The 18,059-nt window shown below is 38.8% G+C and overlaps 1 long non-coding RNA gene across 1 annotated transcript in view; it reads left to right on the forward strand.

Annotated features, from left to right (window-relative positions):
* The window catches only part of LOC103463451 (uncharacterized), a 33,745-nt gene that overhangs the window by 2,308 nt on the left and 13,378 nt on the right, over positions 1-18,059 (forward strand). The window contains exon 2 of the long non-coding RNA XR_014087265.1: positions 11,247-11,378. This is a non-coding gene — a long non-coding RNA (uncharacterized LOC103463451). The remainder of the gene's footprint in view (positions 1-11,246; positions 11,379-18,059) is intronic.

Here is an 18,059-nt window from a genome sequence, read left to right on the forward strand (position 1 = left end):
TCTAGTTTTACTATTGCTACAATTTTGTTTCCAAACGAACCACAGGAAACTTTGATCCATGATTAATATTTTTTAAAAATATTTTTTAAGTTCTTCCTTTTTTGGCTAAATTAAATGTCGATGTGGAATATGGTCCATAAAACATCAGAACATCATTTTTCAAACAGTAAAGTTAAGTCCGTTTTAAGTCTCGGTTGAGCACTCCATCTCTTGAACAAAGACTGATTGATGATGCAGAGAAGTCCTTACAGTGGCCCGCCGCAAGCATAATTCTTTTCAATAGTCATAGAAAAAACAACATTGCTCTCCATCTGAAAAACGCATATAAATATGAAAAAAATGTATATATGAAGGTATATTTCATATTTATATGAAGGTATATTTCATATTTATATATGTATTGGAGAGAGGATTGTTAAATCTGAACATCTGAGCTGACCAGTTGGCAAAATTTGGATAGCAGCTATGAGCTAAATTAAGTCATATTTCCGACATATTTTGAAACCACTAAGAAAGACAAGGCATGAAAACATTTCTATAGACATCCTGTGTTAAGGTAATGATTAAGGTCTGTTGAAATCTTATTTCTAAATATATAATATGGCAAGCTAAAATATATTTAAGTTCCAAATTGGCAGAGATATATTTCTTTAACATATTTGTCTTCCATTTGAGCTTTTCTTTGTTTCTCAATGCGTGTTGGATGTTGATTACGTCATTTTGTGTCTTACTGTATAGCTATAAAAAATATTAAGATGGGTTGCTTTGCAGAATATTGGTAGTTGGGTTAATTATTGATCTTGTCCTTAGAAAATATGCTCCATTAAACACCAGTGTCTTATTATTAAACCACAGTTAGGTCGTTTTTAAGTATCAACCCAGTGCTCATCTCTTGAACAAAGACTGATTTGGCTCGCTGTGAGGCTTATACAACGACGCACTATTTCTAATATTGAATTCAAGTAATATAGAAAATACCTTTTTTCCTTTTAATCTAAATGTGTATGTGTGATTGAAGAAGCAATGACAAGATGTCCACCTAAATGCATTATTGATTTACAGATGTAGTTAGAGTGCGGTGGGGTTTGATCAAATGAGCTAGCTGGATGGATGGATTTTATTTTTCTTTATAAATTAAGAATAAGGACTGGTCAAACTCATAATATGATGTCCATAAATATGAAGTGTTTGATGGGGGACTGTCTCTAGTTTCTCATGAAGGTCTTTTAACACCTGAAATGGAAAAAATATCAAGTGCAAAAATATATAAAAATTTCAGTTAGTGATTACACTTGTCTTTGAAAGATTTACCTTCAACTGTCCTTAACTCTTGCACTTCTGTTTGTTTCTTGATGTTTGTTGGGTGAGATTATAAAATTTTGTATCTCACAAGTTTGGTATGCATTAAACTAGCTTGCCTCGAAGAAAATAGCTTGTTGGTTTTGCTTTTATTTAGAAGAAATATGGTATTCATTCAAGACTCACAAATAAGATTTTATAGGTGCCAACGTTTTCGATAATATTCCTTCCCTTGAGCAAATTCTGGAAGCTTCTGAAGTGGCTAGTCTGGACCAAAATTTTAATGACCAGGTATAGAAAATATTAAAGTATCTTCCGTTTAAAAATGTAAATCTATTTGAAGGGTAAAAGACATCCATGTGAAGACCTCATTTGATATTTCAACGTGGTTACTTTGAAGCTCGAATGTCAGTGTTTTTGTTCAGGGCAAATTTGGATAATTTGGGAGAACTAAAAATACAAATAGCCGTAAAAAAGATGTCATCATCTTTAAGTTGATGATTAATGTCTTATGGAATTTGAAATCTAAATATATACGTTAGGCCTACGAGATTAAGGATTATGGACATTTGACAGATTTATCTTCAAAGCTTTTGCCATTAGACACCTCTTTGTTTTTGCCTTTTTGTTGGTTGTGCATTACATCATTTTATTTCAGATGGGTTAGCTAGACACTAAACTAGCTTGCCTCACAGAAAACGGTTGATCAGAGTCTTTGTTAGACACTCGTCGAAAAAGGAGATATTTTTAGCATGCCACCAGTTGTTTTTCTCGAATGTGTCCATTTTTGATAAACTTGTTTATCTGAGGATTATCCCCCGAACAACTGGAGTGGGGTGAGGGGGAGGGAGGGTTCTCTCGCTGTGCATCAACAACGTAATCTGCTCAAATGGGATGTTTTTGAAGAACAAGTGTCTGTAAAATCTGTCACCGTGCTCCAGTTGTAGTTCTTCCTCTTGTTTTGTGTTTGTTTTCTGGAACTCTTTGCATCATCACATCAGGGAGGTATGGGGCCTGTGTCTTCTTCTACCACCACCCTTTGAAGGGGGAAGTAATAAAAAGCTCAATGGGTGCAACAAGCTGTTCCTCCCTCCTAGACTTTGAGGCTCTCTACCTGGAGATGAATAGGAGGCCCCTCTGTATCGAAGGAGAAAAAGAGAGCAGTTTATTGAAGGCTGAAGATGAGGAGGAGGTGCATTATAGCTTATAGACACTTGGTGTGAAATTGTCTAGCAGTGCCATTTTCGGAAAGTGCTTTCAGTTGAACTTATTCCAATGTTTTGATCACACAATAGCTTGTACATAACCCCTTCTCTACCCTGGGCCCAACACACAGACACACGCAAAATCTAGACGGGTCATTGGCTGTTTAGTTAATGTTAACAAATTGTGTAGTTAAATTCTGCCTAAGGTAAAGACGGTTTCCACACCTTGATAACACAACATTCATGGTGATGCTGAACAATCACAAAGCTGCAGATTAAGATTTTGGCAACCAGATTTATGCATGAAGAAGTGAAGTCATGGTCAGGAATGTAAATGGTGGAGTCATTCAATTACAATCATACCCTTTCCTGGGAAAAGTCCCCAGCCGTGAAGAGGTTAATTGTTTTTGAATCTCCATCCGAGGGGAGAAAATAGAGGAACAGGAGGGATAATTGAGCTGCTGATAGTTGAGTGGGTTATGGATTACTGTGCCTTCTCCAAAGGAGAAAAGAAAAGGAGGTGACCAGGAGAGGAAGGAGAGAAGGGGGAAAAGGAAGGAAGGGGGCGTGAAAGACTCGCTTGTGCGATGCAGCCGCGGGGGCCGTCTGGCCTCCTTAGGAAGAGGGAGAACTCCGATCCTGTTTAGCCCACGAGGTGACCCTTGGCCCCTTCACTTGCTCCTCCCTGCTCCAGGTGCAAGCCCTCACTGATGGCAGCTCACACACAGACACTCATTGCTTGCCAATTCCTCATACACACTGCACGGAGGGGGGAAACAGCACATGAAAATGCAGCTCCCTTTCACATTTTTCACCCCCCTCACTTCTTTTTCTACATGCTACTCTATTGTCTGGGGTTAAAGATCCAAACCTGCTTGTGCAGATGGGGTAAGTGCTGCCATAATATTTTTTCTCCAACCAAGAAGATGGATAACTCTTTTTAAGAGGGGAGTAAATGGGGTTTTTACATGGTGTAATAATCACAGAAGTGCTAATCAGAGGGATGTCATGTATAATTACTACAGTGTTGGATATCGCCACAGAAAACTACCTCAGGCCATTAGCAAAAGTTTCCTGATGTTATTAATGGGCGTTAATAAAATTCACGAAAGCCCAGATTGAATGAGCCCTTTGCATGGCCCACTGGTTAAAGCACTGTAAGGTTAATGAACCAATTTACATACTTTCTGCCGCCATCTGGGTGGAGTGACGAGGCAGATGCTTCCCTGAGCTGCACTGCGTTGTTCAACATGGAGGAATGTGTCAAGTCCTCAGAGGTCAATGAGCACATTTAATGTTTGGGTTCTGGTCAGAAACATCCAGGAGTGAAACTGGAAATCAATGCTTCTAAATTGAGGGAGTCTTGTTTTTTTTGTTTGGTTTTTGCTGTATATGCTTGTTTACATTTGCCCGTTTTGCAAGAGGATTAAAAGGAGCAATTGCTCTAAGCAGAAATTAACTCCCAAACATAGATTGTAGCCTGACCTCAGGAGCCTCAGATAATGCTGATCTTGACGGGGATGATCCACAAAATATCACAAAGCCCCAGACAGGGGGAAAAAAAAAAAAAAAAGAGGATTAGGATCCGTCCATCTCCTTGCCATTCTTGTCTGGATGATCATGTTACAAATAGAGCATCTTGGAAGCAGAGGAACAAAATGAGGTCTGTTGGTGATCAATAAAGCAGTTTGAAAGCAGAGGGATACATTTTAAAAAGCGGGAAGGCTATGGTTGGCATGGCCATGGTCTTGCCCCATTTGGTGGAATCAGATAAGGGGCTTTGGAGTAAAGGATGTTTAGCCCTGGGGCAGCTTGAATTTGTGGATATCCCTTTCACTGGCACCCACTGCAGAATGATTTCATCAGCAAATGGGCAAAATCAAACTAGACTGAAATTTGGGATCTATTTGGTGTCTTTTTAATACTGTACACATGACAAAACAACTGAACGATTGGATGAGTAAAATAAAACATGGTATATAATCCCACCATTGTGTAACGTGGAGCAATTTTTTCTCTAAGCCCTGTGTTGCTCTCCAAGGATGGTGGCTTTCACCTCAGCCGTCACTTTACGTGATTTAAAGAAAATAAAATCACCCAGGTTTTGCACCGACAATGCGTTCAAGCCAGGGAGTGTTTGTCTCAGATTAGCTCTTTGTGCCACGAGAGAGGGAAAAGCGAAGTGAAGCAGTGGGAGCGGAGGGTGGGGACAATGCAGCCCCAATCCCAGTTGAAAGAAATAATTTGCACAATTTTCTGAAAGCAGTATTTGTCCGGTTGGATGGTTCTATCAAAGCCCAGCAGCCACAGTGGAACGTGATTTTGAAATGACATGGTGAGCTACAAAGCCGCCGATATGTCGGGTTAGAGTCATTTCTCAGCTGAACGCTCTTCAGGTGACTGCAAGTAATACATTCTTCAGTTTCTTTTTTCTTAAAGAAGACTCATTTTTACTGATGGCTGTGACACCAACGGTGCCACAGCTTCTGCTCACAGGCTTAGCCTTTATAGTACTTGCTGGGAGAAGATGAAAAGACATCAGAGGAACACTTTACACCTTTAAATTCATCTCTGGAAAACGCAAATTAGAAGCTTTGAGTTTCTTGTACTTCTTAAAGGATTATCCGTTGCTTACGTTACTAATTTTTATCCACTTCCTGCTCCTCAAAGTTGTCTCACTTTTAAAATTGTCAATATAAAATGTAGGCTTGCATGAGAAGAGCGGGATTTTATAGATTGCAATTTGTTGTTCTCTTGCAGTTCAGATAAAAGAAGGCAATTTGCCTCAGTACATATCTGTTGTTATCTTAAGTTTCGAAACCCCCTACAGTTTTCATGGTGACTCACTTCTTTCCGAGCCATTTATGCTTGAAAACTTCCTAAGGATGAACAGCATATTTTCTGAGTTTTATTGTCAATGAGGGACCATTGGGCGTAATGAAGTTCTGTTTCCCAGCGTGAGTTTGGAAGGCTCATGATTACAAATGCTCCTCTCATTGTCTCCCATCATCTCCTCCCTAATTGAAGACAATATAACGAGACAATAGGGTCTCGCTCATCATTCTGCATCAGCGGCGTCCTCCGGTGAACGTGCCAGTCTGTTAAAAGCAGGATGGTGATGGTGGGCGGGACGTGTGAGTATATGGATACTTGAACGAGCTCAAGCTTGTTTAATTTGGACCAAGAATATGGACAATTAGAATACATCTCCCAGGGGGGCTGTTTATTTCTGGTCAGCTTCTCCACTTCATGGCCGCCTGCCCTTGTAAACACTCCTGGATGTGTCTGGGATATGCCTTTGGGGGGAGAGGGGCGAGGTCTTGTTTGGCGGGAATATCTGCCTCTGGAGGGGTTGTCTCAGACGATTAGGACAGCTGAGAGAAGAGGGTCCCTCTGTGCCTGGCCCCCTTCACCTCCCTAATATGCTCTGAATAAGTTCACCTCCTCCCTGCGTTTGTTGTGGGGTTTTAGTGGGAGGCGGGGGGATTATGTCTGGCTATGGTTTAGGAGTGTTTGTCATCTGCCCTCTTGAGGCCTACATTGGCCCCCTTTGTCTGAATGTCAGGCCAACAATGTCAAAACGCACAATGTGCCTATCCAATCAGGGGACCTTGGGTTAAGAAGTGACCACAAAATGTCTCGGTAAATTCACATGAATTTTCTGTCTATTTTTTTTTTCTTCTTTAAATTTTAAACTTTTAAGCATTTTATTATTGCATGTTATTCATTGTTTAAAATAACTTCTTTTTTTTTCTTCTTTTTTTTTTTTACGGGTGACATCATTCTTTTGACGACATTACTTTTAGCTCTTCAGTAAAGTACATTTGAATTACACAGAAATTGTGTAACCATATAATTTTTCCAATGAGTAAACAATGGGCTTTTGATACGAGTCACTAAATCAACAAACTCTATGCAGTGCTGCAGTGATGCTCAGCTTTTATGAAAAGGAAAATCAATCACACAGGCAGATGAGGCACTCATCAATAAACCGAAATGATTTGCTGTCGCATATTTACAGCTAATGTATTATTGCCAGTAGGAGATCCATCAAACCTCTTAATAGTTTCTTGAATAAATCAAACAAATGTGCTTCTGAGGCTATGTTATGCTAACCCCTAACCCTCACCTGAAAAAAATTATTTAAAAAAAAATCAGTTCTCTAACTTACCCTAATCTATTTTTACTTGGATAAAGAAAATAATATACTAGAAAATGCAAGACTAACTGAAACCTTAATAGCTAATTACAGTTTGTTGAGTATCATAGAGAAATAATGCTCTAATTTTATTGCACATACTTTAAATGAGTTGCTATTTGCAACTTGATACTAGCTAATATTCCTGTTATAGGTGTCTACATATATCATCTGCACATCAGTTTACTGGTCTCAAAGGAGTCTCTATGGCTCCACACAGAGCAACTCTGTATGAAATTTGGAAGAAGGATTCATTCATCACTGCACAATGGCTAACAAAGAGGGCACTGAGTTCTGGCCAAGTATCACAAGTTATATTGAACGCACACAAAACGGTGTAGCAGTACAGTCAGGAGGCAAAAAAAATAAAAAATCTCAATGACTGATAACCGTTCTGCAAGATTTAGCTTCTAAGGAAGAAAATAGCCTAAGTGGCTTTGCATTCAAGTCCTTTGGAGCCCAGGAAATTACACACATTCCTCTTTTCCTATTACCAGAATATACTTGAAAACAAGTCACAAACGTTTTGTGTTCAAAATGTTATAGTCAGTGCACTTTTTTTCACAGCACGATTTGATAATGGCAGGGCTGCATTTCCACAATAAATTACAATGTAACAAAGGGTATTTTCTATGTCCAACACTAATGTTTGATTTTCAGAAGAAATATATTAAAAATAGATGCATTATAGTCATGGGCTGGTAAGAAGGTTCTCACAGTGTGTTAACCTTAAATAAATATGCTATTATGGTATTTAAGTAAAACATGGAAAACAAACATATAGAACATAATATAGTTATTCTTACTTAAAATAGAAAAGTAACAACTATTACTGCTGCTGTTGAATATATGTTTATCGTCATTCAAATTATTAATGTGTTTTGATTTTGATACATAGACTTTGAAAAACTATAAACACATGATAAATTTAGTAGGTCTGTAGTGCTTATTTTGCCAACACTAGCTGTGTAATTAGTCAGCCTGCCTGCCTGCCCTTATCTTGACAACTGCAGTACTTAAAAGCAGTGTTGCTTTAATAAGAGTGATTGTATTAACTTCAGTTTTTAAAACATGAGTATCGGTTGTTTAATATTGTATGTGCTTCCAAACAACCAACCCTGTCCTTGTAAGTTTATGAGCCTTTATCGAGTCAGCTGACTGGCAGTGAGCGGCATGAGATTTAAGAAGGGTAGCATTAAATCACACCAATGTTGCCCTCTAACCTTTTTCCATCCCTTTGATCCTGTCTAGCATGCTTTATAACAATATTCTTTAATGTATCTCTCTCTTAAAAGTTGACTTTGAGCACTGCTTTGCTCAGTTAAAAGTGGCCATTTGATTAGACTCACAAAAAAACACTCACCTATGATTTATAGCATTCTTCTATCAGGTTGCATCAGGCAAAAATATTTCCAACTTGTTGTTTAACGGGAGTCAAGATGGATGACTGCTGTTAAATCAGCTACATTAAAATTTATGGTGTTGCACAAGTTTTACATATAGACGCTCTAACACATCTTTGCAAATTACTCGATTCTTTTTCGTATGGCCACCGTATTTTAGTCACATTTTGCACAAGTATGACTGAGACTCTGTTGTTGTAACAGCTCCAGTTTTTTTTTTTAAATTTTTTTTTTTTAAGCAACCAAAATACTTCAAAACATGAAATTATGAGGCGTTTATTTCTTTGGTGTCACATGAAAGGGGAAGTTTATTTCAGGTTTTGATTTAATTTTCTCATGGGCTGACTGTACCAAGAGGTATAATAAACTTATGAACACAAAGAGTTTCTCAGTAAGCCCTTAAGGCACGTTCTCTTTTTAGCTCAGGTTTTGAAAAAGAATTTAAATAAACACACCAAGAGTTTTCTGTGTGTGTGTGTGCGTGCGTGTGTTTCCAAGAACAGGTAATTATAGCTGTGTGCATGTCTGTGTGTGTCTGTGCTTAAAATCAAGGATATAACTAAAATAAAAAATGTTGATTCTTGTTCTCAAGGCTTCTACCGCATTGAAAAAGAGGAACAATAGTTGGAGCCTCGTAATCATTGTGATTTTGGTGTTTACTTTCCTTTTTTATTGGAAATTTTTTTACCAGACATGAAAGTGAGACAATGGCATAATTCTGTAAAGAGAACCTAAACACAGAAGTAAAATCCCAGTACATAATTTTTCATTTATTTTTTATTGTTTTGAAGACTTCAAGACTTCAGGCCATTCTGGTTAATACAGTAGCAAACACAAGTCTGTTCAAATCATCACATAGACAAGGACATTTTCTTTGCTTTTTTTTTTTTTCTTCTGGAGGTACAAGAAAGCAAATACAATGCAGATGATCTGTGTGGGCAGGAAGCCTTGAAGGTTCGCATCATGTCTGCCACGTTCTACCCGGGGGCATTGGAGTCTACGTGCATACAGAAACACACACAGTAGGGAATGCAAGCCGCCGTTCTCCGTCATAGCGCAGCAGGAGTCTGTCTTCATCTGTCCTATTGATTAATGAAGCAGGCGCAGCGGGTGTCACAAGCAGGCAGGAGTCTAGATCAAGGCGCGGAGCTGCATCACTGTAGTCATGCCACACAAACACACACGCACACACACACACTTTCACACTCGTTTTCACTGTCTATGACATGTTCTCTCTGTCTATCACAGCACATGCTCCACACACAGACAGCCATGACAGATGCGTGCGCATGGAAACTGAGAGACGTGGTTCTCGCGTTGTCACGGCTCACTTATACATCACATCCTCAAACGCAGAGTGAATTAACATGGGTCCCCCCACCCCACGCACCCCACACACAAAGCTGGGAATGTGTTTACAATAAACACAATGTTTGTAGATTACGTGGGGTTAATGATCCGATTTATTTCCTCCAAGTTGCCACGGAGTTTGTGTGTTTTAGCTAAAAAGGTGCTGCTCTACTTCTCGGTCTCGCTCGATACCAAATGAGACATTCCCCAGACACCACTACAAGAGCAGTATTTATGCTATTAGGGATCTGGGTTTGCAGCACCCGCCGTGGTACCAGAATGAATTGGCTAAAATTATGTCCTGACTAACCCCGGTGGGCTCGGACCTGGTATTTTTCTTTGCATAAATGATAAATTACACGTTGTGTACTTTTGACTATTTTTGCAAACTCCCAGTCGTACACACATTATTTTTTTCAATCATAAAATCCAATGAACAGAGCTCGTTTTCAAAGAGAAGAAATAAGACTGAATGATTTTTGTTTCCCCTCACGTCTTTTCCATCTTTACTTTCAAGTTTAAAATTAGCATCTCTGTCCAAACCAGCTGTATTCCCTTGAAAATGACTTTCTGTGATGGTAAGCCTGGAGTCACAGGGTTCACTGAGGGTGTGGTCACTTGAAACCCACCTTCGTTTTTCCCCACAAATACTTTCGGAGCTTGCACTCATCTCGGTCTGAATAAATACCAGAAAAGTACAGAAAGGAGAGAAAAAAATGACAGCAATTGACCATTAGAACCATACTTTTTTTCTTCCCCCCACTGACCTTCTTCCACCTATATTTTTCCTCCTGCATTCCCTCCCTTCCTCTCCTCTGGCGTTCCTGTCGAGGCATGCCTCCGTCCCCGCCAACCAGCATCACTCAGGGCAGGATGAGGGGGCAAGGAGAGAGAGGAGGGGAGGAGGACAGACAAAGGAGCACTGTTGCTGCCTTGTTCAAGGGTTGACACCAGACTGGAGGGGTGCGGTTAGAGGGGTTGCAGGCATCGAGAGAGTGTGACCGAGGAGGGTTTATCATTAAGAAAAAGAGATTCAAATGAATGGAGGGATAGCAGGGGTGTCTGCGCTGCCCCCGGTAATAAAGAGGACAAGCAGTGCCAGTCATTTTTCCACACTTGCAGCTGGCATGCTCTTTTTTAGCAGCGCTAACACTTGGAGCGAGTGTGTGCGAGTGAGTGATAGAGGAGGGACATTGTTTTCTGGCTATTGTGCTTTATTTGCTTAACCCTCGTGCTTTATCTGTGCAGCTGTACGCTACAAATGAGATGGCGAAAGGGAGGGTCTGTGTGCTCAATGGCGGCTGTCACAGCTGTTAGCAATTTCATCAGTGCACTGTAAGACGCCCCCTGCACGCACTCTCGCAAAACAAACCGTGTCAATTATTTCGAAGCAGTTACAGCCATGAGAAAATTGCCCAAACTGCGCATGTCAACACAGTTTAGGAAAAGAAAAGGGAGACGAAACGGACAGAGTAGCAAGTCCAAACAGTTACGCAAACTATAAATGACACTTGTATAGTCATATGATGCCTAAATATTAATCATTCATTGTTCTTTACCATAAGCACATAAAACCCTAGAATTTGCATTGATTTACAATTGTTTTTAGCTGTCTTGCCTTCCTTTTATGCAGGGCAAATAAGATATTTAAATTACGCCCATCTCTTTAAGTAGGAAATTTATATGTTGTTTTTTTCTCTCTCAATGCAAGGTGCTTGTTGACCTCAACGCATTTCACTTAAGGAGTTTCTTAATGATTTGTTTTCCCCTTTTGGTCTTTTTCTGTGACAGGCCATGAAATGAGCTGACACAAGAGGAAGAAGCTGAAGAGAATTGACAGTGCTGGCCTTCACCCAAGAGGCGAGAGGAGGAAGCAGAACACCCCTTAACTCAAGCGGTGAGCTACGGGGAGAAATTGACGAGGTGAGAGCTTAGTTTATACCTGGCCTCAAAGCATTTCTCTGTCCTTCCCACCTGGTTGCTTGAGTCAGGTGTTCAGCTGGGTCAGGTTTCATGTTTGCATTCCTGCATGTTTCTGTTTTTAAGTATTTAAGTGAGCATGGTGTGTGTGAGTCCCTCCCTCGTGTTAAGTCACAACCAACAGCTGAATAACATTTTCTGTCCCAGTCACTATCTCTCCCTTTTTTACCTTCAAGAAAAATAAATAAATAAATTTAAGGTTGGTTGTCTTCCACTTTTTAACCAGTTTACATTTCTTTCCTCATTTATTTCCATAGTGAATTCACACTGTTTTAAATAAACTGAAAATGTAAATATCAAAAATATAATAAAATGTTAATTTGCAACATATAATTAGCTATTCCACAACACTGTAAAGCCTGAATAAGAAGAAGTGATTTTTATATTAACCGGCAAAAACATGCTGCCTAAAGTGTATTAGCCCAGAAAATATTTAATCTGAACAGTTTGATATGATTTGGATTTCACACACATTGTTATCATGATGACGATTGCTATTTTGAATATTGTGCAGTTATATTATTGTAAAATTAAAATATTGCAGAAGCCTCTGAATAAGTGGCAATCTTAATGTCTACATCACACTGAGCTCCCAGAGAGCACAGATTGAGATTTCTGTATTGATTGTAAGCAATTGTTCACATGAAAATGAATATTTAAAAAAAAAAAAAAAAAATCATATCCAGATACGAATGTTTTGGAAGAGACTTCCCAAAATGGACAATATGCTATTTGTGGCCAACCCCGCTGAACTTCTTCACTGCAACTTTAGAAAGTAGAAGTTAACAAGCCCTGAGCTAGAATCCAGGACAAATGTAGTTTTTTCTTTTTAAGTTATCTGTGTCACTTTGGTCTGACTCGATTTCCATTAGAGTCCAAACAAAAGCTAAATAACAAAAAAGGGAAATCAGTGTCAAACAAATCACAAACCACAGTACTAATTAGCACTAATTAGCACCAATTTAGCAAGGCTCAGAATGATCTTTCATTTATTGTTAATATTTACATTTCTGCCTTCTGCTGACACAGGATTGGCATTGCAGCACCTTTCAATCACAATCACAGATTGCAGTATCCAGAAATACAAATTTTTACAAATTTCAAATTCCTAAGGTTGTGTATTTTAGTCTCACGTTCACGTTAGTCTCATTATCTGTCTGAATACAAAATTGGGTTCATGTTTAAAATTACATCCAGAGTTCAATGTAGCTTTCAGAACCCAAGAAAACCCAGTTAATCTGAACAGTTTGCTGGATTTTAAGACATATTTTCAACTCTTAACTTTCTAACTGGCGATACTTTGGTTCTGTTTTGATAAACTGACTTAAAGGCATCCATGAACACTTCACCCTCCTTCACTTATATAACTGAAGTGTCGAGCAGAGTGTAAGTCAAACAGGTAAACGCAACCCTTAGGAAAGCTGTGGAGGTGGAGAAATTTGCATATTCAAACATCCACGCATTATAAATGAGGCTAAGGTGTTGAAGTACATCTAAGCTGTTTTAAGACATGAGGGGATTATTTTCGTCGGCAAAAACTGTAGATAAGGAATTTTGAGGAATAGAAATAACATTTCCGGTGGTTTAATCAATGCGAAGAGATTAACTTTAAATCCACACTGACAGAAAATTCCATGGAAATTACAAAATCCTTACATATGAAGTGGCCCATGGTCATGGATACTTAATTAGGAAAGTAAGCAAAAAAAGTTTTCTGGAAGCAAATATATCAGTCGGGGATCATTTGAAGAGAGAGTATGCTTAACGATCTAAAGGGTTGTATGTGAACTCACCTGTACGATCAGAGAATCTGTTTCATAGTTAGGATTTTTCCTCCAACCCCTATTAAAGTACGGAAAGCCTAACAATACTGGGATGTAGAGAGGGAGAGATAAATCATTACCTTGGAGAACAGCATACCCACAAGGCAAAACACAGGAATGAACCTGGCAGAGGAGCCACCTTATTGTTTTAACTGTGTTTCAGCAGTTCCCAAAGTGTGTGTCGTCTCCGTGAGTAATCTTCTCACTCTCTGTGTGAAGCTGAAAGCAGCAGTAAATCATTTTCCTCCGCGCAGGCATGAACAGAACGGCCACCAGCACACGCAGATAGGGGGGATGGTTAAAGAGGAGATCCAGCAAAAGGCAAAAGACAATGTTGTTTTTCTCTGTATATGTCATCCTCCCTTCTGATGAACCACTCTTCCACCTCAACCTTCCACCCAGAGGTTACAACAGCAATGATGGGATTCTTCTTCAAAGCTTTTCAGGGATTTTAGTTTTTAAGCACAGACGATCCGTCTATTTTTCTCCCTTTCCTCGAGTGTTTTTAAAAGTTTAGAAACTAGTTGTACTTGTGTTTTTATAGCATTAATTTATCTTTCAATGAATACAAAACTTCTTTTTCAGACTTTTTTTCCCCCCCGACACGATTCAGACATTTTATGTTATACTCACCCACTAAATATGTCAGTTCTTCAGCTGCAGGTATTACATCATCAACTTTCAATCCGAACTGCTGCTCACACTCATGTTCTGCAGAGTACAGAGCGAATTCAATTCCACGTTTGCTCCATTTCATTTTAGGTTAACTCATTTCATATCAAACCAGCATATATGCTCTCACCTCTCTCTGCTTGCACTTTATCTCTTGCACTTATTTTTTTGCTGCAATTTTGTTGTGTCTAAACTGATTTTATGTTCTCTTGAGTTCTTTCTTTTTGCTTTTTTGTAGACTCATATTTTTGTGTTTGTTTGAGCCATATAGAAACAACCTTCGTCTCTGTTCTTCTTTTACGTAATTGCTTCTATGACAGTGTATTCACAATGTGGCACTTTTTTATGATCCAAAACCGTAAAAAAAAAAAACAAGAAAAAAACAGGAAGTGATGAAATGGTTTGGCAGGATTATGGGATGTTGAGCGATGGTTGTATCTATCTAGCAAGACCAGAAAAAATATTTTTAAATAGAAGTGGTTTTGAATGTCTTTGAGGTTGGAATGCCTTCTTTCATCATCCTTTTTGATGGATGAACCATGTAGCAACCACCTGGGATTAGTGGAGACATGCATTGTACCGTGATGCACAATCCCATTGTTTTAGGGACTTGTCAAAGGATGCATGAGTTGTCCTGGGAAGAAAGGAAGGATAACAGTGGAGGATGTAAGAAAAATATTCAGACATGCTGCTGCCTTTTCCTCTTCGCCCTTTTTTCCCCTCTACAGACGCGACATGTTTCAGCTGCAGACGAGTCCATTTAAGATAGCTTTGGCCCAAAGAAGCAGCTTGGATCTCTAATGGCGTCCATTTAGATAGAGAGAGGCGAGGTTAAAAATGCTCAAGTCGCAGTATGTCAGAAGGTTTTATTTTGCGGATGTACACGTACAAGAAGATGACAAGCAGATGAGCTCTCCGTCATGTTGTATCGATTCAGTGAAAGATTTTGAACGGACACAGCGGGTAATTCTCGGTTTCATGCTTGTGCCAAAAGAAATAAAAGAAAAACAGCGAGTGATACACAATGGTCATGGTCAGGACAGTTGGTGAACAAGCATGAAAACTTAAAAGATAAGTGAAAGATTAGATAGCATTTGTGTTTTGCACAAAGGGCTTTTGTGACGTGAAATGCCACTGCAGTTGGAAACCAGAGGTATCAGTGTGAGATTCTCAAAAGGAGAGCCTACGTGGTTTTGCAGACGAGAATTTACAGCGTGTGGAATCAACAGAGAGAAAGAGAGTGAGTGCAGTCCACTAAGTTTCCAAAAGTTAACTTTAAAGATAATTGAAAGACAGAAAGGATAACGTGGAACTAGTAAATCTAGAAGTGTTGAGGGTCTGTGCAGTGGAGTCTCTAATGTCTTTATAAGATCATAAAAGCAATGCACTTCCTGGCCTCTCTCTAATTGCTGTGAGGAATGGGATGGGGGAGTCTCAACACTATGTGGCTACTAGATGAAGCCTCCAAGTCCTTACTGCACAGCTCACTGGGGTGATTCATTATTTACCACCATGTTGGTAAAACCGACAGAGAAAGAGAGCAGTGAAGCAAATAAAGCTTACATAGACAATTTAGATTAAAAAAATAAATAATAATAATAATAAGATGGGGGAAAAAATGATTATGTCAGAAATACAGTTGAATAAAAGGTGGCAGAGGGTTAACCACAAGTTACAATACAAACCCTGTCAGTGCCGTTTCTAACAAAAGCAAAGTTAGAATGTAGATAAAGCGAGATTATTTTGCTGACTCAGCAGGAAAATGACTGGGCTTCCCCAAAGGGGCTGTACACAAAAATATGTGAGAATTGTTGACATAATTGAAAAATGCAACATTTTTTCATGTCACAAACTGCTTGTCCAAAGAATCGAACCCCAACATTCAACTCCACAAGCAAGCTCAGTGATGAGCAAGGCCTTTAAAAAAAGAACATGTATTTCTTCTACTTCTTTGTACAAACACACTTTCAGCTTATCTTTAATAGATTAACTATACAGGATGGGTGCCAGCATAGTGAGAAAAAACATTCTTATTAATATATGTTTTATATGTAGTAACAGTAGCGGTTCATCAGGTAGAAAATGCTGTGGATCTCGGTGAAGATAAACAGGATCTGTTAAAAACAAAACAAAAAGTAAAACTTCTGAAAATGTTAAATTTCATTTCAATTAATGTGGATTTTAGAATTAACAAACAAAAAAATATATAGATCTGGTAAGGTGTGTTGGTATATACAGAGAGAAGTCACATCGTGTCAACCCAGAAGAATTTCTATATCCATTATGGTCCCAGATCATTTATTTTTTCATACTGTCACAGCAGGTACTACTGAAAATAATTTAAAACTATGCTTCAAGCTCATTCATGTTGTTTTCCTCTCTCCGATCTATTCACTCCTCGTTGACTTGGAGCTTTGTGTTTGTGTTTAGCAAAATGTAAATTCCGGTCTTAATCTCCATCTTTTGTCTGCGACTTATGAGTTTTTGAGCTGCGGCTCTAACTTTGCTTTGCTTATTTTGTTGATGAGCACACAGGGCTTGGGGTTTTATTGTAACCAACCTCGCTGCACTATAGGAGCCATATAAGAGTTGCTTTTTTTTTTTGTACCCAGTTTTATCAGTGGGTGAACAAATGAAAGAGGAGTCAAAAGCAGCCCCCTAAGCTTTTCATAATGCGTCCCGAGAGGAGACAAAGGCCTGCATTCACTGCTGGGTGTCGATAAGACCTATCATTAGCCTGCCATAGGAGGTATTACTGACACACACACAAACACATTTATGCTCACGCAGACATACACAGAGTGCAGTAGGTACTTATTCTGGTGCTCTGTTCTCTTTTCCACACACACACACGCGCACGCACACGCACACACACACACACACACACGCACACACACACGCACACACACACACACACACACATAAAATATCCATGTGCATGCCAGAAGTAAAAGAGGCAGCCATGCTCGACTTGAATCGAATAAAAGCTGAGGAGTGGACCCCCCGCTGTTTTCCCATCACAGCCGAATTCTCTCTGCCTCATATTGTGAGAACATCCATGCCTGGCTATACAGTGTCTATGCATACGTTTCGGCTTCTTCGCGTATGGCAGTGACTGAACTGTCGTTAAGCAGTTATTGGTAAGACGTGGCGTTCTCAAAAAAGACATTGAAAACAAAGTGTAAATGTTGTTTTTATGAGTCTTTACATGATGAATTTATATACAACCAACTTCTGGTCTGTTAGTGTCATCATGTATTTGTAGCATCACTTTCAAATGTATTCAAATGTTGCCGAATCGTCCCAACATATTTTCATTTTGTTCCTTAAAAACAAATGTTTTCCTTCACATGAATTTGAAATGAAATAAACAAACTAAAATAATTACTTTTGGCCCTGCTGCCTTAAGGCACTTTAAATTGCCTTGTTGCTGAAAATGTGCTATATAAATAAAATGACCTCACCTTAAGTTACGTATTGGAGTAACGCAATCACATTGTCTTAGAGTAAACTGTGCGTAATGGGCAATTACTTGAATTCATTGCCAAAGTGAGTAGAAAAAGTATGCAGTATTGAAACATCTTTATAAAATGAGTGGAAAAAAATGAGAACATTCATTTCAAATAAAAGAAAAAGTAGAATAGAAGTCATTAGCCACTTACAATAAGAATATGTAGGATGGAACATCAGAGTAGAAATTTTAATTTTACAATCTATGGGCCATTTGTAGCCATTTAGAAACAGTATGTACCACACATGCACATTCTGTTAATTCTACAGCCAAATCTCAATTAACTTCTTTTGAAAAAACAAATAGTTTTACATCTTTCTTTTCCTGATTTTAGTAGCTATGCAAGCCCTCTCATGCAGTTTTCATACAGAATGTGGATTTAAAAAAAAAATCTAAACATGAACTCTTGCATTTGTTTATAAAAATTAATGTGCTTGGTTTGTGAAAAACTTGAGTCAGACTTGTTCTCGGAATACAAGCCTAATGGACATTTAGACTTTATTGCTGTCAAAATACCATAATGTATTTACCAACATTTCTTAGAAACCAGTTTACTCATAAAACCCACTTTGCATGTATGTATTTGTGTTAAAATTCCAGTCCATCAATTATCATGCG

The sequence above is a fragment of the Poecilia reticulata genome, chromosome 4, assembly GCF_904066995.2.
Source record: "Poecilia reticulata chromosome 4, P_reticulata-male-v2, whole genome shotgun sequence".
Lineage (NCBI taxonomy): Eukaryota > Metazoa > Chordata > Actinopteri > Cyprinodontiformes > Poeciliidae > Poecilia > Poecilia reticulata.